Here is a 25,076-nt window from a genome sequence, read left to right as displayed (position 1 = left end):
AAAAAACAACCCAGGAAGGGTTCGAACAGCTACTTTCACGCAGAGACATGCATTTGGAATCTGTTCATCGTTACGGGGTCAAACAAGAGGGTAACATTACTGAAACAATGATCGGGCTACTTAGTATATAATAGAGCATACAGATTTCAAGGAGGAAACGTATGAAGCCGCAGACTTCCTCGTTATCAATATGTGCGGCATATCTTTCGTGTTAACGAAAGTAAATTCCCGCTTTACCTCTTCTTACGTGTCAAATGAAATGAATGCCATGAGGAATAGAATATTTGTTGACTGCGTCTCTTCTTGCTTCCATCGTTACCAACATATTTCTTCATTCTCGTGGTAATCATGACATTCTATATGCATGCTGCAAACGATTGCAAGTGGACAAATTCGACATCGAGGTGCAAAGCGTTTGGTATCTTACATTATATTCAATTCGAATAAGCTTCCGGTGTATTTTTACTTCGTTTGTATTTTTAGATGATTATGAACGTTACGGAAATTTATCTCACATGCTTTATGTTGAATGAGAAACATTGAATGATCCATTTTGCTTTCCCTACGTTGAAATGATATAATGTCGGCGTCAACAGCCTTCTTCCACGCCAGAAGCTGAAACTTATATCATTCTGGATTAATGATAATTGAATGTCTCATATGTATACATAGCCCACAAGGCGACGTCAGAAACCATCAGGGGAGAACGCCGCATAAAAACCAAACGTGCGCGCGCGTCTCCACTCTGAAGAACCGTATCGGAGAATCATGGCAAGCATTTCGCTGAAGAGCTGCCTCGTCAGAGAGCCGAGAAATGGCAGCGTCGTAGCAAGTATTTGTCAACACTCTGATAGTGCATTTACTTCCGGGTGTAGATCGGCGTTACCTCGCTAAATTCACTTGACATTCGTTTTCCACATCGAAGACTCGTACGATATAATCCACTGCAAGATGACACAATTAGAAAGTATATTTAATTTCTGGACTCCAAGAACAGCGTTCTTCACATAAGTAACACCTGTTTGTGTGTGCATTCGGGAGGACGACGGTGCAATCCCGCGCCCGGCCATCCTGATTTAGGTTTTCAATGATTTCCCTAAATCGCTTCAGGCAAATGCCGGGATGGTTCCTTAGGAAGGGCACAGCCGATTTCCTTCCCCATCCTTCCCTAATCCGAGCTGGTACTCCATCTCTAATGACATCGTTGTCGACGGGACGTTAAAACAGTAATCTCCACCTCCTCTGTTGTGTGTTTAAGGTTGCGTTTTGAGGCTCAGGCAACATCGCAGTGACTATACTCCACCTCTGGCCGCCAGTGTGTCGTTAGCTCAGAGGTTCCCTTGTGCGTTGCAGTGTTGTACTATAAGTTCGAATCACGGTAGAAGCCGCTGACTACAACCTTTTATTTTCCATTTCAATTAATGGAGTTGCAAACTGCTAGTAAAAATTTCTTACGCGAAATCTGAAGAATGCCTTTAAACATCAATCTCCGTCCGAATTCGACTTAGTAAATTAAGTTAATATCATGGATTTCTGCTTTGCAAATTCCAAGGTGCTTCACTGTAAAATAGGTCCTGAAAAGATTCAAACCGACTGTCAACGATATAAATTTGAGCTTTGTTCGTCATACAGGTCTAACATGTCAGAAGGTTGTTTATGAAGTGCACATGTTCATTAATATAGTTCCCATCTTCTAAATTTTTGCAATAGCATTTAACTGTAGACGTTTTCTAACACCGGCGTTAGCAATTCCTTTCCGTTCTCTGAAACCTTCAAAACGACAAATTTTTCTGGTTTAAATCTGATGACCTTAACTATCACTTCCGATCAACAATAAATACTTCATGAACCCATACATGGAACTCCAAATGTGCAGTGTGCCTGCACTGCTACAGAGCATGCATTGCAAGGTATTCACACAGTTTATCGCATAGACTTACCATAAGGAATGAAACAAGAACTGTAATACACTTCACACCACAGACACTCACTCTGGCTTGACGAAAACATCCAAACATTGACCAAAAGTTGCATAAATAATTAAGTTTGAAAGGAAAAGAAATGAGGTATGAAGCATTTATAAATTCATCGAATGTAATGAGGTGGTTTAATTTCGTCCCAGTCTATAAAATTAATTTCGGGCCATACTCAGCTCTTGCCGATTACCCACCTACTAATCAGGGCGTCTGTCTCCGTTGCTTTTGAGCGTGAATGGAAATTGTAGAAATTTTCTGTGGAGCAACATTTAATAATAAAGCGTTTTAAATAATCAAAAGCGATAAGCGGTAGCAGGCGCTTTCGATAAAGAACGGGGGAGTGCAGCGCCGCTGCTGTCGCCACGGCCGCTGCCAGTAGCCAGCAAATGGATCCCGGAGCTTTGCCGCATACGGCGTCCAGAGGAGGACAGTCTGCAGGAAATCTGCCGCAAAATCGTTACTAGATAAAATTTTGATATCGGTGTGTCACAAAGCGAAACAGATTGAATCTGCGCTACCATTACATTCACGTCTTCAGCATTCAGACAGAAGAGGCTATAAAAATATTTTATGCCAGCTGCTCTCGATCCACTGACATTATGAACAGAAACATCACACGCTACCGCTAGACCACAGGCATAATCAGCCTAGAGTCTCTCTATCGTGGGACAAGTTTTCTTCCAGGAAGTGCCGCAGTCTACAGTGTTGCCAGATTGTGCAGATAACCGGACATAGAGAATTAACGAGTTGGCCAGTTTTTTTGTCCCATGTCGCAATCGGCGCGGACTTAGCCTCGAGTATTTATGTCAAAGAGTGTACCTACACACGAATCCATGAACAGGGATGCATGGCACACGATATCTGCATTTTAGTGCTCCACTGTGTTTAACGAGCACCTTTTTCAGGCGGAAAGGAAATTTTATGAACAAAGAGGTGGAGTAGCAATGGGCTACCCTCTTTCGCCTATTGCAGTAGACATCTTTATGGAAGAATTTGAAGAAACAGCATTCCAGTCTGCACCATTACACACAGATTAATGGCTCGGAGATATACAAAGTACTTTTATCATCTGGCCACATGGAGAGGAAGAGCTACGAAATTTCCAACAGCACCTCAACCATCAGCACGAAGTATCCAATTTACTATGGATATGGAAAAGAATCGCGTACTGCCTTTCCTCGGTGTGGACGTTTACAGAAAGCCTGATGGATAACTGGGCCATAGATAAAATAATAAGCCAACCTGTGCTCACAGGCACCTGCATGCCACATCCCAATATCACCCTACACAGAAGAAACCAAAACTGCTCTCAGGATCAGCAATGAGGAACATCTAAAGGGTGAACTACAAAACCTCCAGTCCATTTTTTGTGCCAACGGTTATGGAGTGAATGTACTACATAAAACTATAGTGACAATGTATGAAGGCTATAGAGGATAGCAAAAGAAAGCACAAAACATTGCTCGATTACCATATGTTCAAAGTGTCACTGAACCAGTGGGCAAAATTCTCCATTGAGCAGGCACAATCGAAATTTGCGTGGCCCCAACAGGATGATAGATGTTCCTCACACAACAAAACGCACAGTTGACAAACTACATCCTGCTGGAGTTCACGAAATCAGTTGCAAATGTGGATTGGTGTATGTATGTGAGATGGGCGACGTATCAGCACACAGGTATCTGAACATGAATGACACATCCGAGTATGACATCACACGTGGATCAGTGCAGCAAACAGTCGATTTTGGTAAAGCAAGCATGTTGTGGAAACAGCTCTTACATTCAGGAGGAAGAAGAGGGAGGCAATAGAAACAGTCAGCCCACTGGCCAGTACGAATAGACAAGATGGGCACCGACTTCAGACGTCTTGGTTGCCAACAATAACAGCACTACAGGACAACAGTTAACTTGAAGCCACATACAGAGGCGCACAGGAGACTGCAGTGGCTGTAGGTTAGGTCACGTTACGTTATCACATATTGGCACACTTCAGACAGCACTAAAATTCAAGGAAAAGACACCACATCATAGTTGTCGCCTGCTTTTCCATTACCCGATATCCACAAGTCACAACCAGTAATGCAAACATCAAACAAAATGTTGGGTTTTCACCTATGAAAAGAAATAATAGAAACACCAATAACTATTTCTAACATCGCTCCCCTTCATCCTAAACAGCCTATCAGAATTACACAACAGCCAAGCATGCTGGTATATTGAAAATAGTGGTTCCTCACTCAGCAGTAAACAAACCACCCGGAAGAAAGTCACTTCCAATGAGGACCGTACCATCTGTGGTCTTCTATTTCTTCACAATGTCGTCACAAGCCCACAAAAATTTTAATGAATGTTTCACAAATACTGAAACGGAGGAACGAAAAGGTATTCTCCTGAGCAACTGTAAGGCATTTTCAACCAGGCCAGGTTTGTAAAGATTACTGAGTCAAAATAAAGTTGAAGGATCATCACTGTTTTCCAAGCAGCCTCATATCACTCCAGTTACAAAAAAAACAAGTGGTGAGTAAAAACATTCAGTACATGGTCTCAAGGGGGATAATTGAATGGTCAACCAACAGGTATAATAAACCACTTGTAGTTCATGGAGAATAACGGTGATTTCAGGATGGTGCTGGAAGCAAGTATGTTGAATGAAGTTGAAGTAAGAGAGAGTGACAGACTAGCTAACATAGATGAAATTTTGCAAACGTTCCACTCATGTACATTTCTCACATCTTTTGATATGACTTGTGGCTATTGGAATATCACTTTGGCCAAGGGATCTAGGCCATGCACACAATTCTTACATCAAGGTAAGTGTTTAGTATACTGTGTGATGCATTTTGCTCTGTACTAGTCTGTGTGCGTTTATCAGAGCTGTTGACAACGTGCTAGGTGCGAAATTAACTGATGAAATAACAGTCTATGTAGATTACCTCATAGTGAGTGCAGAATGCTTCAGACACTGTAATTTCCTCAATGAAGTGTTGAGAGCCATGCATAGAGCAGGTATGAAACTAACTTCTGTAAATCTGAAGATGTAAAGAAGAAAATTTCATTTGTGTGTTACAGGATTAACAAGGAAGGCATACAGCCTCATGCAGAATAGCTTGCTGCTAGTGCGGGTATCCCACCACCCATGCTGGAGTACAGCTTTCATTTAGTAAGAACATGAGCAGACAAGGCAAATGTGACCATTATATTGGACTCACAAGATTATAACAAATGAATGGGGGATCTTCCAAGAAAATCCATTTACAGAAACTTCACAGAGATCCAACGTACAAGACAATCAAATCGACACAAGCACTACTAAAGTAAACTAGAATGAATTCTGACACGGCCAGAAGACCCATCTCACAAGTTCCACAGGCACCAAAAAAATTTGGTGCTATGGAGGTCCACAATGGGGCCTTTCCTCTACAACCAATTGTGAGTACCATTAATTCACCAACGTACGGTCTAGGCAAGGAACGGGCCCCAAAGCTCCGACATTTGGTCAGCTAAACATAATAGTACATTAACGACAATAGCAATTCGGTGAAACATTTAAAACAAAACTGTATCTCGGCCACAGAAATTATGGTTAGCTTCGATGTCAAGTCTTTATTCATGATTGTACCTATACACGACACCATGAACAGGGACGCATGGCACCCGATATCTGCGATCTAGTGCTCCACTGTGTTTAACGAGCACCTTTTTCAGGCGGAAAGGGAAATTTTATGAACAGAGAGGTGGAGTAGCAATGGGCTACCCTCTTTCGCCTATTGCAGTAGACATCTTTATGGAAGAATTTGAAGAAACAGCATTCCAGTCTGCACCATTACACACAGATTAATGGCTCGGAGATATACAAAGTACTTTTATCATCTGGCCACATGGAGAGGAAGAGCTACGAAATTTCCAACAGCACCTCAACCATCAGCACGAAGTATCCAATTTACTATGGATATGGAAAAGAATCGCGTACTGCCTTTCCTCGGTGTGGACGTTTACAGAAAGCCTGATGGATAACTGGGCCATAGATAAAATAATAAGCCAACCTGAGCTCACTGGCACCTGCATGCCACATCCCAATATCACCCTACACAGAAGAAACCAAAACTGCTCTCAGGATCAGCAATGAGGAACATCTAAAGGGTGAACTACAAAACCTCCAGTCCATTTTTTGTGCCAACGGTTAGGGAGTGAATGTACTACATAAAACTATAGTGACAATGTATGAAGGCTATAGAGGATAGCAAAAGAAAGCACAAAACATTGCTCGATTACCATATGTTCAAAGTGTCACTGAACCAGTGAGAAAAATTCACTATTGAGCAGGCATCAATCGAAATTTGCGAGGCCCCAACAGGATGAAAGATGTTCCTCACACAACGAAAGACACAGTTGACAAACTACATACTGCTGGAGTTCACGAAATCAGTTGCAAATGTGGATTGGTGTACATATGTGAGATGGGCGACGTATCAGCACACAGGTATCTGAACATGAATGACACATCCGAGTATGTCATCACACCTGGATCAGTGCAGCAAACAGTCGATTTTGGTAAAGCAAGCATGTTGTGGAAACACCTCTTACATTCAGAAGGAAGAAGAGGGAGGCAATAGAAACAGTCAGCCCACTGGCCAGTACGAACAGACAAGATGGGCACCGACTTCAGACGTCTTGGTTGCCAACAATAACAGCACTACAGGACAACAGTTAACTTAAAGCCACACACAGAGACGCACAGGAGACTGCAGTGGCTGTAGGTTAGGTCACGTTACGTTATCACACATTGGCACACTTCAGACAGCACTAAAATTCAAGGATAAGACACCACATCATAGTTGTCACCTGGTTTTCCATTACCCAATTTCCATAAATCACAACCAGTAATGCAAACATCAAATAAAATGTTGAGTTTTCACCTATGAAAAGAAATAATAGAAACACCAATAACTAAATCTAACATCGCTCCCCTTCATCCTAAACAGCCTATCAGAATTACACAACAGTCAAGCATGCTGGTATATTGAAAATAGTGGTTAATCACTCAGCAGTAAACAAACCACCCGGAAGAAAGTCGCTTGCAATGAGGACCGAACCATCTGTGGTCTTATATTGCTTCACAATGTGGTCACAAGCCCACAAATATTTTAATGAATGTTTTGCAAATACTGAAACGGAGGAACAAAAAGGTATTCTCCTGAGCAACTGTAAGGCATTTTCAACCAGGCCAGGTTTGTAAAGATTACTGACTGCAAAATAAAGTTGAAGGATCATCACTGTTTTCCAAGCAGCCTCATATCACTCCAGTTACAAAAAAAACAAGTGGTGAGAAAAAACTTTCAATACATGGTCAACAAGCAGGTATAATAAACCACTTGTAGTCCAATGAAGAATAATGGTGGTTTCAGATTGGTGCTGGAAGCAAGTAAGTTGAATGAAATTGTAGTAAGAGAGAGTGACAGACTAGCTAACATAGATGAAATTTTGCAAAAGTTCCACTCATGTACATTTCTCACATCTTTTGATATGACTTGTGGCTATTGGAATATCACTTTGGCCAAGGGATCTAGGCCATGCACCCAATTCTTACATCAAGTTAAGTGTTTAGTATACTGTGTGATGCCATTTGCTCTGTATTAGTCTGTGTGCGTTTATCAGAGCTGCTGACAATGTGCTAGTTGCGAAATTAACTGATGAACTAACAGTCTATGTAGATTACCTCATAGTGAGTGCAGAATGCTTCAAACACTTTAATCTCCTCAATGAAGTGTTGAGGGCCATGTATAGAGGAGGTATGAAACTAACCTCTGTAAATCTGAAGATGTAAAGAAGAAAATTTCACTTGTGGGTTACAGGATTAACACAGAAGGCATACAGCCTCATGCGGAATAGCTTGCTGCTACTGCACGTATCCCACCACCCAAGCTGGAGTACAGCTTTCATTTAGTAAGAACATGAGCAGACAAGGCAAATGCGACCATTATATTGGACTCACAAGATTATAACAAATGAATGGGGGATCTTCCAAGTAAATCCATTTACAGAAACTTCACAGAGATCCAACGTACAAGACAATCAAATAGACACAAGCACTACTAAAGTAAACTAGAACGAATTCTGACACGGCCAGAAGACCCATCTCACATGTTCCACAGGCACCAAAAAAATTTGGTGCTCTGGAGGTCCACAAAGAGGCCTTCCCTCTACAACCGATTGTGAGTACCATTAATTCACCAACGTACGGTCTAGGGAAGGAACGGGCCCCAAAGCTCCGACATTTGGTGAGCTAAACATAATAGTACATTAACGACAATAGCAATTCGGTGAAACATTTAAAACAAAATTGTATCTCGGCCACAGAAATGATGGTTAGCTTCGATGTCAAGTCTTTATTCATGATTGTACACTCTTTGACATAAAACTCGACCGGCGGCCGGCCGCTTCAGAGGCTAACTCGGCGCCGATCGTGTTATGGGACAAAAAAACTACCCAACTCGCTAATTCTCCAAGTCTGGTTATCTGCACAATCTGGCAAAACTGTAAACTGCGGCACTTCCTGGAGGAAAACTTGTCCCACGATAGAGAGGCTCTAGGCTGATTATGCCTGTGGTCTAGCGGTAGCGTGTGTTGTTTCTGTTCATAATGTCAGTGGATCGAGAGCAGCTGGCATAAAATATTTTTATAGCCTCTTCTGTCTGAATGCTGAAGACGTGAATGTAATGGTAGCGCAGGTTCAATCTGTTTCGCTTTGTGACACACCGATATCAAAATTTTATCTAGGAACGATTTTGCGGCAGATTTCCTGCAGACTGTCCTCCTCTGGACGCCGTATGCGGCAAAGCTCCGGGATCCATTTGCTGGCTAGTGGCAGCGGCCGTGGCGACAGCAGCGGCGCTGCACTCCCCCGTTCTTTATCGAAAGCGCCTGCTACCGCTCATCGCTTTTGATTATTTAAAACGCTTTATTATTAAATGTTGCTCCACAGAAAATTTCTACAATTTCCATTCACGCTCAAAAGCAACGGAGACAGACGCCCTGATTAGTAGGCGGGTAATCGGCAAGAGCTGAGTATGGCCCGAAATTAATTTTATAGACTGGGACGAAATTAAACCACCTCATTACATTCGATGAATTTATAAATGCTTCATACCTCATTTCTTTTCCTTTCAAACTTAATTATTTGTGCAACTTTTGGTCAATGTTTGGATGTTTTCGTCAAGCCAGAGTGAGCGTCTGTGGTGTAAAGTGTATTACAGTTCTTGTTTCATTCCTTATGGTAAGTCTATGCGATAAACTGTGTGAATACCTTGCAATGCATGCTCTGTAGCAGTGCAGGCACACTGCACATTTGGAGTTCCATGTATGGGTTCATGAAGTATTTATTGTTGATCGGAAGTGATAGTTAAGGTCATCAGATTTAAACCAGAAAAATTTGTCGTTTTGAAGGTTTCAGAGAACGGAAAGGAATTGCTAACGCCGGTGTTAGAAAACGTCTACAGTTAAATGCTATTGCAAAAATTTAGAAGATGGGAACTATATTAATGAACATGTGCACTTCATAAACAACCTTCTGACACGTTAGACCTATATGACGAACAAAGCTCAAATTTATATCGTTGACAGTTGGTTTGAATCTTTTCAGGACCTATTTTACAGTGAAGCACCTTGGAATTTGCAAAGCAGAAATCCATGATATTAACTTAATTTACTAAGTCGAAATCGGACGGAGATTGATGTTTAAAGGCATTCTTCAGATTTCGCATAAGAAATTTTTACTAGCAGTTTGCAACTCCATTAATAAAAATGGAAAATAAAAGTTTGTAGTCAGCGGCTTCTACCGCGATTCGAACTTATAGTACAAGCACTGCAACGCACAAGGGAACCTCTGAGCTAATGACACACTGGCGGCCAGAGGTGGAGTATAGTCACTGCGATGTTGCCTGAGCCCCAAAACGCAACCTTAAACACACAATAGAGGAGGTGGAGATTACTGTTTTAACGTCCCGTCGACAACGATGTCATTAGAGACGGAGTACAAGCTCGGATTAGGGAAGGATGGGGAAGGAAATCGGCTGTGCCCTTCCTAAGGAACCATCCCGGCATTTGCCTGAAGCGATTTAGGGAAATCATTGAAAACTTAAATCAGGATGGCCGGGCGCGGGATTGCACCGTCGTCCTCCCGAATGCACACACAAACAGGTGTTACTTATGTGAAGAACGCCGTTCTTGGAGTCCAGAAATTAAATATACTTTCTAATTGTGTCATCTTGCAGTGAATTATATCGTACGAGTCTTCGATGTGGAAAACGAATGTCAAGTGAATTTAGCGAGGTAACGCCGACCTACACCCGGAAGTAAATGCACTATCAGAGTGTTGACAAATACTTGCTACGACGCTGCCATTTCTCGGCTCTCTGACGAGGCAGCTCTTCAGCGAAATGCTTGCCATGATTCTCCGATACGGTTCTTCAGAGTGGAGACGCGCGCGCACGTTTGGTTTTTATGCGGCGTTCTCCCCTGATGGTTTCTGACGTCGCCTTGTGGGCTATGTATACATATGAGACATTCAATTATCATTAATCCAGAATGATACAAGTTTCAGCTTCCGGCGTGGAAGAAGGCTGTTGACGCCGACATTATATCATTTCAACGTAGGGAAAGCAAAATGGATCATTCAATGTTTCTCATTCAACATAAAGCATGTGAGATAAATTTCCGTAACGTTCATAATCATCTAAAAATACAAACGAAGTAAAAATACACCGGAAGCTTATTCGAATTGAATATAATGTAAGATACCAAACGCTTTGCACCTCGATGTCGAATTTGTCCACTTGCAATCGTTTGCAGCATGCATATAGAATGTCATGATTACCACGAGAATGAAGAAATATGTTGGTAAGGATGTAAGCAAGAAGAGACGCAGTCAACAAATATTCTATTCCTCATGGCATTCATTTCATTTGACACGTAAGAAGAGGTAAAGCGGAAATTTACTATCGTTAACACGAAAGATATGCCGCACATATTGATAACGAGGAAGTCTGCGTCTTCATACGTTTCCTCCTTGAAATCTGTATGCTCTATTATATACTAAGTAGCCCGATCATTGTTTCAGTAATGTTACCCTCTTGTTTGACCCCGTAACGATGAACAGATTCCAAATGCATGTCTCTGCGTGAAAGTAGCTGTTCGAACCCTTCCTGGGTTGTTTTTTGTGTTTTATTGCTTGGAATTCCTGAAGCAGACCACTGTGCCTTCCCCCCTCGTGGGTTAGGTCTCAAAACTAAACCGCTTTGTATCCAATGGCATAATTTATTCATACAGCATCAGCATAAGACTCTTGCGAGTGAGAGAATGACAATAACAATCGTAACAAGAACAAGCAAATAATGAATGATGTTTATTCCAACGCAGAACGAGAATGGCTTTAATATAAAAATCTATATCTATATCCATATCTATTGATCTCTGAGTTGGCACAATGCAAATATATTCTTAGCATTTAGTTACTGAATTTAGTTCTGGATGTTTGCAGAGAAAAGGAAAAGTCGGTACTTCTCGCTAGTGTAATATAATGTGAACCAGCAACTACCCTTTCCTTAGAACACGACTCAAGCAGGTCCTCAAGTAGGCACTGCTGCATTCTGGTCCCTGACCTTGCTCTGATGACGGTTAATGCAGATAGTTCCGATTATGAAATACAAAACGTATTGCAGGTTAGTTCCTAGGATAGTAACATTAAATTTGCGTTGTAGACGGCACATGAACGTGACGACTATCCATATTACTCATCAATATAAAAAGACAATATTTTGGGAATTTAACAGGATTACTCATAATGAATTCTGAAATTGGGTGACTGACTGCACAGGTGCTAAACGTCGTCAAGAGTATACAATGTCCTAATCGCATTAGGAATATGAAGATCGTCTTCGACAGCTCGCAACTTTCACATTGCTATCTCCACCCTACTCCAGACAGCTCTCGGTGGAGTTGCACTACGTTGCCGATGTTATGGAAGGCCTTCAAACCGACAACAGACCACATATTGAAAAATACAAGCGAATTCTCTTGCAGCGTAAGCTTATTGTAACTAATCTAAAAATTATTGGAGAGGAACATTGTCCTATTCAAAAAAAGTAAAATGTTACACACTGTTGACGTCAAACGGACATTATCGATGTCCTGTCTTGTGTCCTACTCATCTATAATATCAAGTGTACTACGAAAATGATTATATATAATGGATTATAAGGTAATGCATTGATACCAGATGGTGGGGGCCGGCCGATGTGGCCGTGCGGTTCTAGACGCTTCAGTCTGGAACCGCGTGACCGCTACGGTCGCAGGTTCGAATCCTGCCTCGGGCATGGATGTGTGTGATGTCCTTAAGTTAGTTAGGTTTAAGTAGTTCTAAGTTCTAGGGGACTGATGACCTTAGAAGTTAAGTCCCATAGTGCTCAGAGCCATTTGAACCACTTGAACTATTTAACACAAAATGACATTAAAAATTTAAGTTATTCACGAGCAGCTAGTTGAGAATATGTATGAACATTAAATGACACGACGAACCATCTTGTTCTGCATATGGATTCAAACCCAGCTCATGCAGACTAAGCAAAGATTTCGTGACTGACGGAAACTAACAGTCATTCCTGATTAGGCATACAGAGAGTGATATACCTCGATTTTAGACAGTATCAGTTAGCAAATATCAACTTTAAATTGCATAACGCAAACATTTTTAACAGACGCGAATTCCTACCCAGCATCTATTGTCTCTGTTAACGAACTACGAGAGATGTTAAATATTGCTTCTTCACAAGTAACTTACTTGAAATGCCGTGAGGTAAAGCTGTGTGTTGGACACGGATTTGAACTCGGAACCTAATCGGATTGCTATCGAAGCACAGTCAAATGTGACATATCGGAATTTTGCGGCAGTAACTAGATGTTTTAACTGAAATGACTAGACGAAACATTAATTTTTTCCTTCCCAGGACTCCAACCCGGCACCTATCGCTGTTATATTCTAGAGAAAACTAACGTTAAATATGGGTTTGTTGCACCAGCAGTGACATGTGAGCATGTTTGAACTGAAATAATATGACGAAGAGGTCAGCGCTCACTGGGAATAGAGCCCCACACATATCGTTGTTGACTACACACAAAGAGACGTCAGCTATCGAATTTTTCTCTACCAGCTGCTCAGAATAGCATCTTGAACTTACAGTCATCTCGCAAATAGTTCTGTGTCTCACTGGGAGTTAAAAACGTCAGATATTGTTAGTGTTGACAGCGAATGAAAATACATTAAAAATAAAAATTATTATCCACCAGCAGATAGGTGTTCTCATGCTAGAGCTTGATAATACATAATTAAATCTTTATAGTGCCGGGCCAGGATTTGATCCCATTCACGCATAATATGTGAAGGTGTTGAGGAATCTGCAGTTTTGAACAAACAACAAATTGTAGCCGAGCTGTATTGCCACGAAGGGATCAAATTCCGCGTTAAGGGCGGTCTGTGTAGCATTCCCAGTTCAGAACCAATTTTATCGACATACAGAAGCTCAAATAAAAGATGGAATAAGTGTCCTGTGACCATACATAGCATTTGTGTTGTCACTTGAAATAAATAACTAGTATAAGAAAGGTTACTGGTGATAGAGTTTCTACATGTCGCCACTCCAGACTTTATTGTGGTTCAACCTACCGTCTACTTGGTAAAGAAGGAATATCATCTTTAATGTGAATTTTCAGACCACGCAGCCATTATATCTCCTTCACTTGGTGTAGCCAGGAGAGAATGGAATCTGTCTCTCCCTATCTAAAATCATTGACAGAAGTGGGAATGGAACCCAGACCATAGGCATAACAACCTACCATCCGTCCAACAGACCACGAAATCCTCTTCTCTGCGAGTCATTTTTCTATCGTAACGCAGTTGCGCCACACTGGATGAGAATTCTGTCACACAGGCTCCCTGTAGTAATTTGCAGCATGTTCAGTAAATTCATTTACTTGGTTGACCGAATCACCAGAACTAGCTGCCTCGGCTACTCAGTGCATACATTCGACTATTTTGTAATCACAGAAATAAAATCACGTTACTGCCACCTACACACAACTGCCAACATTGTAGGATGCAGAAGTTTAAATAGGAAGTGTTCCTTTCCACTTGAGCTATTCTATTGCGCTATCTGTTACTAGAAAACGTCATTCAGTCCAAAAGAAAAGCTGTAACTGTTTGTCTCTCAGAAGTCAAGACCTGGCCATATGCATAATCTCACAGTGCTGTGGAATCCAAAAGTTCTGGAGGAATAGTTGCCGAGCTCTGGAGCTGTTGTAGCTCCGTGTCAGCTTGTAGCATAGATAAGATGTCGCGAGTTCGAATACATTCAGTGCTACATTTTTTAAAACGTAATTCTGCTCTCTGCTGAAGTTATCAATCTAATGGAACTTTGAACATAATTCCCTTCACTTCTCAACCCAAAGTAGTCACATGTGGAAAACGGACTAACTACTGTGACATTTTGTTCTATTCAGGTTTAATAGACAGCAGGCAGCAGATGCATCTCGAAGATGTGCAGGGAGAGCGCGTTGTGCCATAATATGTCAGAAAAGTATTTTCTCCATTAGCCGTCGTGTGGTAGTGATATTTTATTCTTCTTCAAACTTTGATTGACAGCTTTAACTCAGAACAAATTTTCTACATGCATGTAATCAATAAACTGCATGTGCATTGTCAGACTGTCATAGGTAACATCAGAGAATTCGCATATATCGTTGATGATTAATTTCTCTCTCATGTTTACTATTGTTTTAACAACACTAAAGGAAACCTTACGAAAATTGTGCACTGTATTATAAGAAATGAAATAAAACTAACCATGATAACCTTACGACGAAAGTATCTGTACACAAGCATGCCTCTATCGACACGAATTAGTAAAATACTACTCACTTAGATTTTGATTGGGTCTGTGTTTAATTGGTATGCTGTGTCATACTCAAGAGGTATGCAAATGTGGCATTTCATAAATATAGTTACGTATTCCTGGAAACCCAAAATTCGCTTGTCAGCAGCGGAAAGAGGCGTTACCTGTTGTGCAGCATTGTAAGTTTTTCAACATTGCACTATGAGCTGAAAGAATTTTCTTGTGATTTCCTTATTGATGTTTGATCTGACTGCTTGTAGCTCTTTCACAGAAGGGATACAAATGTTTCAGTCAGTGAGACTGGAACTGCGAACCATAACAGACGCTGTTTCACAGGTCAGCACGTTACCACAGAGCTAGCGAGGAGGTATGGGTCTCAGCTTCCTATTACGGTGGCAATAGTAACTAGAACTCGTAAACCGCTATTTAAAGGTCGATATTAGTTGCGATTTTCACCTGCAACGACTTTCCTGGGCTGAAAACCGTAAATTTTCAATCTTTTGTTACCCTTCAAGCTATAATAACTCAGATTATTCAATGGAAATGACAGGTAAAATCAAGTGAACTTTGTGGCTTAATTCCGTGCACACCAGGAAGTAACTCGTCGATCACAGAGTTGCCAAACATACGTTGCCTAGTTGCCAAATCTCAGTTACAGTACCAGCAGGAAGGAGACGAACCGATGTGATCCTACAGCGGTCTGGGAAGTGACCATAGCTGGTGTCTCCAAGTCGCGGCTGCTACGGCCTGGAATACGTAATGTGTCTGATTCGCTTTCTGTAACTAGGTTTAGGGACTGGAGCGTAGTTACTAATAATACTCAGAACTGACTGCAAACTGAGCATCATAAATCAGTAACTCTCATTGTTGTTTTTATATTTCTTTCGTAAGTGCACTCAAAACTAAGAAAGTCATTCACAGGCGTTTTCGGGCAATGCCGATAGTCGAGCACATCTACATCTATACTCCGCGAGCCACCTTACGGTGTGTGGCGGAGGGTACTTATTGTACCACTATCTGATCCCCCCTTCCCTGTTCCATTCACGAATTGTGCGTGGGAAGAACGACTGCTTGTAAGTCTCCGTATTTGCTCTAATTTCTCGGATCTTTTCGTTGTGATCATTACGCGAGATATATGTGGGCGGTAGTAATATGTTGCCCATCTCTTCCCGGAATGTGCTCTCTCGTAATTTCGATAATAAACCTCTCCGTATTGCGTAACGCCTTTCTTGAAGTGTCCGCCACTGGAGCTTGTTCAGCATCTCCGTAACGCTCTCGCGCTGACTAAATGTCCCCATGACGAATCGCGCTGCTTTTCGCTGGATCATGTCTATCTCTTCTATTAATCCAACCTGGTAAGGGTCCCATACTGATGAGCAATACTCAAGAATCGGACGAACAAGCGTTTTGTAAGCTACTTCTTTCGTCGATGAGTCACATTTTCTTAGAATTCTTCCTATGAATCTCAACCTGGCGCCTGCTTTTCCCACTATTTGTTTTATGTGATCATTCCACTTCAGATCGCTCCGGATAGTAGCTCCTAAGTATTTTACGGTCGTTACCGCTTCCAATGATTTACCACCTATGGCATAATCGTACTGGAATGGATTTCTGCCCCTATGTATGCGCATTATATTACATTTATCTACGTTTAGGGAAAGCTGCCAGCTGTCGCACCATGCATTAATCCTCTGCAGGTCTTCCTGGAGTACGTACGAGTCTTCTGATGTTGCTACTTTCTTGTAGACAACCGTGTCATCTGCAAATAGCCTCACGGAGCTACCGATGTTGTCAACTAAGTCATTTATGTATATTGTAAACAATAAAGGTCCTATCACGCTTCCTTGCGGTACTCCCGAAATTACCTCTACATCTGCAGATTTTGAACCGTTAAGAATGACATGTTGTGTTCTTTCTTCTAGGAAATCCTGAATCCAATCACAAACCTGGTCCGATATTCCGTAAGCTCGTATTTTTTTCATTAAACGTAAGTGCGGAACCGTATCAAATGCCTTCCTGAAGTCCAGGAATACGGCATCAATCTGCTCGCCAGTGTCTACGGCACTGTGAATTTCTTGGGCAAATAGGGCGAGCTGAGTTTCACATGATCTCTCTGTTTGCGGAATCCATGTTGGTTATGATGAAGGAGATTTGTATTATCTAAGAACGTCATAATACGAGAACACAAAACATGTTCCATTATTCTACAACAGATTGACGTAAGCGAAATAGGCCTATAATTATTCGCATCTGATTTATGACCCTTCTTGAAAATGGGAACGACCTGCGCTTTCTTCCAGTCGCTAGGTACTTTACGTTCTTCCAGTGATCTACGATAAATTGCTGATAGAAAGGGGGCAAGTTCTTTAGCATAATCACTGTAGAATCTTAAGGGTATCTCGTCTGGTCCGGATGCTTTTCCGCTACTAAGTGATAGCAGTTGTTTTTCAATTCCGATATCGTTTATTTCAATATTTTCCATTTTGGCGTCCGTGCGACGGCTGAAGTCAGGGACCGTGTTACGATTTTCCGCAGTGAAACAGTTTCGGAACACTGAATTCAGTATTTCTGCCTTTCTTCGGTCGTCCTCTGTTTCGGTGCCATCGTGGTCAACGAGTGACTGAATAGGGGATTTAGATCCGCTTACCGATTTTACATATGACCAAAACTTTTTAGGGTTCTTGTTTAGATTGTTTGCCAATGTTTTATGTTCGAATTCGTTGAATGCTTCTCTCATTGCTCTCTTTACGCTCTTTTTCGCTTCGTTCAGCTTTTCCTTATCAGCTATGATTCGACTACTCTTAAACCTATGATGAAGCTTTCTTTGTTTCCGTAGTACCTTTCGTACATGATTGTTATACCACGGTGGATCTTTCCCCTCGCTTTGGACCTTAGTCGGTACGAACTTATCTAAGGCGTACATACAAATAAAAATAAAAAAGAATGTGTGAGTGTGTGTGTGTGTGTGTGTGTGAGAGAGAGAGAGAGAGAGAGAGAGAGAGAGAGAGAGAGAGAGAGAGAGAGAAATAAAAAGCAATGAGAGAGAGAGTAAAAAATTGTTGTAAAGAAATTGAATCATGGTATTTAAAGAAATCTTTCATTAAAATGACACGTTCCACATCATTACGAAATGTCGTATTCATGATCTATGGAACAAGAGTTAATCTAATCTAATCTAATCTAATCTAATCACATCATATTGATAATTAGCCACGAAGAGTCTTGAATTACCAAAAGTTTTGCCAATACCAGTAACCAAATCTAAACTTGAAAATAAAAGACGACAATTTTTGTAATAAACCGTGACTCCTATCAAGACCCTTTCATCCCTGTTATCTAACCACGAAAGATGTCGGATATACCTCCATTCTGAAGTAACAAAGTGTGCATGCATTTAAAGATGAAGTGCATAATGTGAAGTTCTGTGACGGAGATACGAACCCAACACGTAATCCGATTGTTAACTAAGAAAAATCAAATGTTACGTATCGGTTTTTCTTACGAGCCGCTAGGTGTCTGAATCTAAAATAAGGATACAAACGTTTGTGCCTAAGCGACAATCGAACTGCACACCTACTGTGCATCCACGAATATAGCTTAAGTATCAGTTGCTTACTCATGAACAGTAAGATGTGTGCGTGTTTGACCAGAAATAACGACACCTGTTGTGATTGTTGGCAACACATGAACAGACATTAAAATTGCGCGTTATTTTTCACTAGCAGGTGGGTGTGCACTTGATAAAGCTAGAAATGAAATTATGAATATTTTTGTACTGGATCAGGTTTCAGACCCACATACTTACCTTTGGAGGAGACCTAGAGAAGATTGCAGTCTTGGGAAAAGGAACGAAATGACTGAACTATACTGTTCCGAGAGATTCAGATCCTCGAAAGAGGAGATACGAATTCAAATCACAGTCCAGCACCAAATTTTTAAACGTCTCTAGTTCAATCAAGTACAAGTAAAATAAGAGCCCTGTCCCTTTAAATGGCTATCGGTTCATCAAATAAAATAAAATTTTCTAATGTAAGTAAGCTTACTGGCGACTGTATTTCTTTTTACCATGACTTCCGCTGTGTCATTTCCCAACGTAAACCGGCTCTGCCCAGTTGGTAATGAAGGAACGTGATGTTTAATGCGATTTCTGGATTATAACGTCTTTCTCTTGAGGTTACCAGAGGTAAAATAAATCTGTTTGTGCCTCTTAAAAGTAAATGCCTGAACCCACGCATTGCACCTGTGATAGCTCGTTCCACCAGACCATTGTGGCCACATTACCTAGCCCCAGGAGTGTGCTGTAACGGATGATGTGCTTAGCTTAAAAAATTAGTCACGGTGGAAAAATTGCGAGTCTATTAAATGGTCAAGTAGAAGCAAGCTTCTGACGCAGAGATTATGCTATTCTCATGTCAGCAGGATGTAAAGACTCTTCTAGGCATCATAGGCTGGATGTGAAGCCATTTTGATTTTTCACAAATTCAGCAAATTTCTTAGTTCGAGAAAATCCACTGTGAAGTGTGAAGTTGCCGGATAATTTGATTATTACTGTTATTATTAATATCAGTTTATTCATACCGCTGATGGAACACGACCGTAGTCTTGAGGTAAAACGCGAGACCAGCTAATATGACGTCTGGCGACCGAAAGCACATATCGACAACATTTTTATCGCCCCTTTCCTGTCGGTGCTGAAGCTATGAGTGTAATTCAAGCGAATCTACAATATCATATTAGCTGGTCTCACGTTTAACCTCAAGACTACGGTCGTAGTCAAGAGTAATGTACTAAGACTGGAGTCAAGACTTCCTCTGGGAAGTGCCGCAGTCTACATGTTGCTAGATCGAGCATATTGCCAGACATAGAATTCTGAGAGGAGCATGACTGTATTGTCCACCTTACGTGAACGACTCGGCGGTCAATTTTTTGGTCTGAGACTGTATCTACAACACATATTGCACGCTTAAGACCCAGAAGAATTTAAAAAAAGAAAGTAGTTTATGAGAGCAACGTTAACCATAGCGTTCGAAGTATTCATAGTATTGTATACGCGTGTGTAAACGCCTTCCAATGATCACTCAAGAAAGACAAGGATACACAGTCTAGCTTCAAATGTTATAAATACGCCTCAGTTTGTGGATGAACTCAGACTTAGGTTGATAATAATTTTGAAAATATAGCAGCACTGTACCCATTGGTGTTAAAGTCGTTTGCAACCAATGATTCCCACAGCTACAGGGATACTACTTGTGACACCTCTTAGACAAAATACTTAAGCAGTGTTATCAGACGAAAAGATCAACCTGACACAAACTGTGGGAAGTTTGTTTTACAACCTTCGTACCTGGATATTCAGCTTTTTCCTATTTGAGATATCTGTGAACGTTGCTGCTTAAGACGATTTAAGCAGAAACTAAATTCCCTCAGCTTCGACAAAGTTTAAAGAAATTGTCTTATCGGCACTAAATCGTGGTGTGTGAATTGTTTACCGGCCGTACTCTTCCGTATTTTGCCGGTTGGAAGGCGAAAGCTTACTGACAAATTTCACACACAAATTACTGTAACAGTGTACTTATGGAGCCAAATGAGTCAATTGCGTATTTTCCGGTGAGAAAGAGCACTGGCAAACAGTCTTCGCTACATTAGGTTATTTAAACTGGTGTCACTCTGAGCTAGAATTTATGGTCAGCGACTAAGTGTAAGGTCAACATTTCGGATGCGAGTTTTGCGACTGTGAAATACTTTTATACATTATAGAAGCGAATATTAAATTTGCACTAATATTGCAAAAATTTTGTACTTGGACAGCTTAGAATGAAAATACTTCTGTTTATTGCAAAGGGAAACAATAGATTTTCTAAAACACTGTCTGTCATACACTACTTCAAACAGGTCATGTCGACCAAATCATGTGGAAGAACTAACAGCAACGTATATCGGAAGGCAGTAAGATCTCTTGCCTTTTGGTTTGTCAGTACTCTATAGCCATTTCTAGGAGAAAGTAAATGAAGAAAGGCAGTGCGTTTTTGTACCAAGTAACGTCTTCGTCAATTACTTTAGTTTTAATGTAATCTACGAGTAATTGCTGGTATTTGATATTAACATGAAAAGGATTCCGTAGACAGGGAAAGAACCTGTTCTTGGGAAACTACTTCTATAGTGGCCAAAAGGCACTAAATGATGTTCAAGCACTTGTGTTACAGCAGCAGTATGAATAAAATGATATTAATAATAACAGTAATAATCAAATTATCCGGCAACTTCACAGTGGATTTTCTCGAACTAAGAAATTTGCTGAATTTGTGAAAAATCAAAATGGCTTCACATCCAGCCTATGATGCCTAGAAGAGTCTTTACATCCTGCTGACATGAGAATAGCATAATCTCTGCGTCAGAAGCTTGCCTCTACTTGACAATTTAATAGACTCGCATTTTTTCCACTGTGACTAATTTTGTAAGCTAAGCACATCATCCGTTACAGCACACTCCTGGGGCTGGGTAATGTGGCCACAATGGTCTGGTGGAACGAGCTATCACAGGTGCAATGCGTGGGTTCAGGCATTTACTTTTAAGAGGCACAAACAGATTTATTTTACCTCTGGTAACCTCAAGAGAAAGACGTTATAATCCAAAATCCACAATAAACATCACGTTCCTTCATTATCAACTGGGCAGAGCCGGTTTACATTGGGAAATGACACAGCGGAAGTCATGGTAAAAAGAAATACAGTCACCAGTAAGCTTACTTACATTAGAAAATTTTATTTTATTTGATGAACCGATAGCCATTTAAAGGGACAGGGCTCTTATTTTACTTGTACTTGATTGAACTAGAGACGTTTAAAAATTTGGTGCTGGACTGTGATTTGAATTCGTATCTCCTCTTTCGAGGATCTGAATCTCTCGGAACAGTATAGTTCAGTCATTTCGTTCCTTTTCCCAAGACTGCAATCTTCTCTAGGTCTCCTCCAAAGGTAAGTATGTGGGTCTGAAATCTGATCCAGTACAAAAATATTCATAATTTCATTCCTAGCTTTATCAAGTGCACACCCACCTGCTAGTGAAAAATAACGCGCAATTTCAATGTCTGTTCATGTGTTGCCAACAATCGCAACAGGTGTCGTTATTTCTGGTCAAACACGCACACATCTGACTGTTCATGAGTAAGCAACTGATACTTAAGCTATATTCGTGGATGCACGGTAGGTGTGCAGTTCGATTGTCGCTTAGGCACAAACGTTTGTATCCTTATTTTAGATTCAGACACCTAGCGGCTCGTAAGAAAAACCGATACGTAACATTTGATTTTTCTTAGTTAACAATCGGATTACGTGTTGGGTTCGTATCTCCGTCACAGAACTTCACATCATGCACTTCATCTTTAACTGCATGCAAACTTTGTTACTTCAGAATGGAGGTATATCCGACATCTTTCGTGGTTAGATAACAGGGATGAAAGGGTCCTTGATAGGAGTCACGGTTTATTACAAAAATTGTCGTCTTTTATTTTCAAGTTTAGATTTGGTTACTGGTATTGGCAAAACTTTTGGTAATTCAAGACTCTTCGTGGCTAATCATCAATATGATGTGATTAGATTAGATTAGATTACATTAGATTAACTCTTGTTCCATAGATCATGAATACGACATTTCGTAATGATGTGGAACGTGTCATTTTAATGAAAGATTTCTTTAAATACCATGATTCAATTTCTTTACAACAATTTTTTACACTCTCTCTCTCATTGCTTTTTATTTCTCTCTCTCTCTCTCTCTCACACACACACACACAAATACACACACACATTCTTTTTTATTTTTATTTGTATGTTGTGCTCGACTATCGGCGAGGCCCGAAAACGCCTGTGAATGACTTTCTTAGTTTTGAGTGCACTTACGAAAGAAATATAAAAACAACAATGAGAGTTACTGATTTATGATGCTCAGTTTGCAGTCAGTTCTGAGTATTATTAGTAACTACGCTCCAGTCCCTAAACCTAGTTACAGAAAGCGAATCAGACACATTACGTATTCCAGGCCGTAGCAGCCGCGACTTGGAGACACCAGCTATGGTCACTTCCCAGACCGCTGTAGGATCACATCGGTTCGTCTTCTTCCTGCTGGTACTGTAACTGAGATTTGGCAACAAGGCAATGTATGTTTGGCAACTCTGTGATCGACGAGTTACTTCCTGGTGTGCACGGAATTAAGAAACAAAGTTCACTTGATTTTACCTGTCATTTCCATTGAATAATCTGAGTTATTATAGCTTGAAGGGTAACAAAAGATTGAAAATTTACGGTTTTCAGCCCAGGAAAGTCGTTGCAGGTGGAAATTGCAACTATTCTCGACCTTTAAATAGCGGTTTACGAGTTCTAGTTACTATTGCCGTCGTAACAGGAAGCTGAGACCCATACCTCCTCGCCAGCTCTGTAGTAACGTGCTGACCTGTGAAACAGCGTCTGTTACGGTTCGCAGTTCCAGTCTCACTGACTGAAACGTTTGTATCCCATCTGTGAAAGAGCTACAAGCAGTCAGATCAAACATCAATAAGGAAATCGCAAGAAAATGCTTTCAGCTCATAGTGCAATGTTGAAAAACTTACAATGCTGCACAACAGGTAACGCCTCTTTCCGCTGCTGACAAGCGAATTTTGGGTTTCTAGGAATACGTAACTACACTCCTGGAAATTGAAATAAGAACACCGTGAATTCATTGTCCCAGAAAGGGGAAACTTTATTGACACATTCCTGGGGTCAGATACATCACATGATCACACTGACAGAACCACAGGCATATAGACACAGGCAACAGAGCATGCACAATGTCGGCACTAGTACAGTGTGTATCCACCTTTCGCAACAATGCAGGCTGCTACTCTCCCATGGAGACGATCGTAGAGATGCTGGATGTAGTCCTGTGGAACGGCTTGCCATGCCATTTCCACCTGGCGCCTCAGTTGGACCAGCATTCGTGCTGGACGTGCAGACCGCGTGAGATGACGCTTCATCCAGTCCCAAACATGCTCAATGGGGGACAGATCCGGAGATCTTGCTGGCCAGGGTAGTTGACTTACACCTTCTAGAGCATGTTGGGTGGCACGGGATACATGCGGTCGTGCATTGTCCTGTTGGAACAGCAAGTTCCCTTGCCGGTCTAGGAATGGTAGAACGATGGGTTCGATGACGGTTTGGATGTACCGTGCACTATTCAGTGTCCCCTCGACGATCACCAGTGGTGTACGGCCAGTGTAGGAGATCGCTCCCCACACCATGATGCCGGGTGTTGGCACTGTGTGCCTCGGTCGTATGCAGTCCTGATTGTGGCGCTCACCTGCACGGCGCCAAACACGCATACGACCATCATTGGCACCAAGGCAGAAGCGACTCTCATCGCTGAAGACGACACGTCTCCATTCGTCCCTCCATTCACGCCTGTCGCGACACCACTGGAGGCGGGCTGCACGATGTTGGGGCGTGAGCGGAAGACGGCCTAACGGTGTGCGGGACCGTAGCCCAGCTTCATGGAGACGGTTACGAATGGTCCTCGCCGATACCCCAGGAGCAACAGTGTCCCTAATTTGCTGGGAAGTGGCGGTGAGGTCCCCTACGGCACTGCGTAGGATCCTACGGTCTTGGCGTGCATCCGTGCGTCGCTGCGGTCCGGTCCCAGGTCGACGGGCACGTGCACCTTCCGCCGACCACTGGCGACAACATCGATGTACTGTGGAGACCTCACGCCCCACGTGTTGAGCAATTTGGCGGTACGTCCACCCGGCCTCCCGCATGCCCACTATTCGCCCTCGCTCAAAGTCCACGCTGTCGCGGCATGCTACCAGTGTTAAAGACTGCAATGGAGAACCGTATGCCACGGCAAACTGGCTGACACTGACGGCGGCGGTGCACAAATGCTGCGCAGCTAGGGCCATTCGACGGCCAACACCGCGGTTCCTGGTGTGTCCGCTGTGCCGTGCGTGTGATCATTGCTTGTACAGCCCTCTCGCAGTGTCCGGAGCAAGTATGGTGGGTCTGACACACCGGTGTCAATTTGTTCTTTTTTCCATTTCCAGGAGTGTATATTTATGAAATGCCACATTTGCATACCTCTTGAGTATGACACAGCATACCAATTAAACACAGACCCAATCAAAATCTAAG

The sequence above is a fragment of the Schistocerca cancellata genome, chromosome 5 (genome assembly GCF_023864275.1).
Source record: "Schistocerca cancellata isolate TAMUIC-IGC-003103 chromosome 5, iqSchCanc2.1, whole genome shotgun sequence".
Classification (NCBI taxonomy): domain Eukaryota; kingdom Metazoa; phylum Arthropoda; class Insecta; order Orthoptera; family Acrididae; genus Schistocerca; species Schistocerca cancellata.
The sequence above is the reverse complement of the archived record's forward strand: the minus strand, read 5'-3'. Positions refer to the sequence as shown.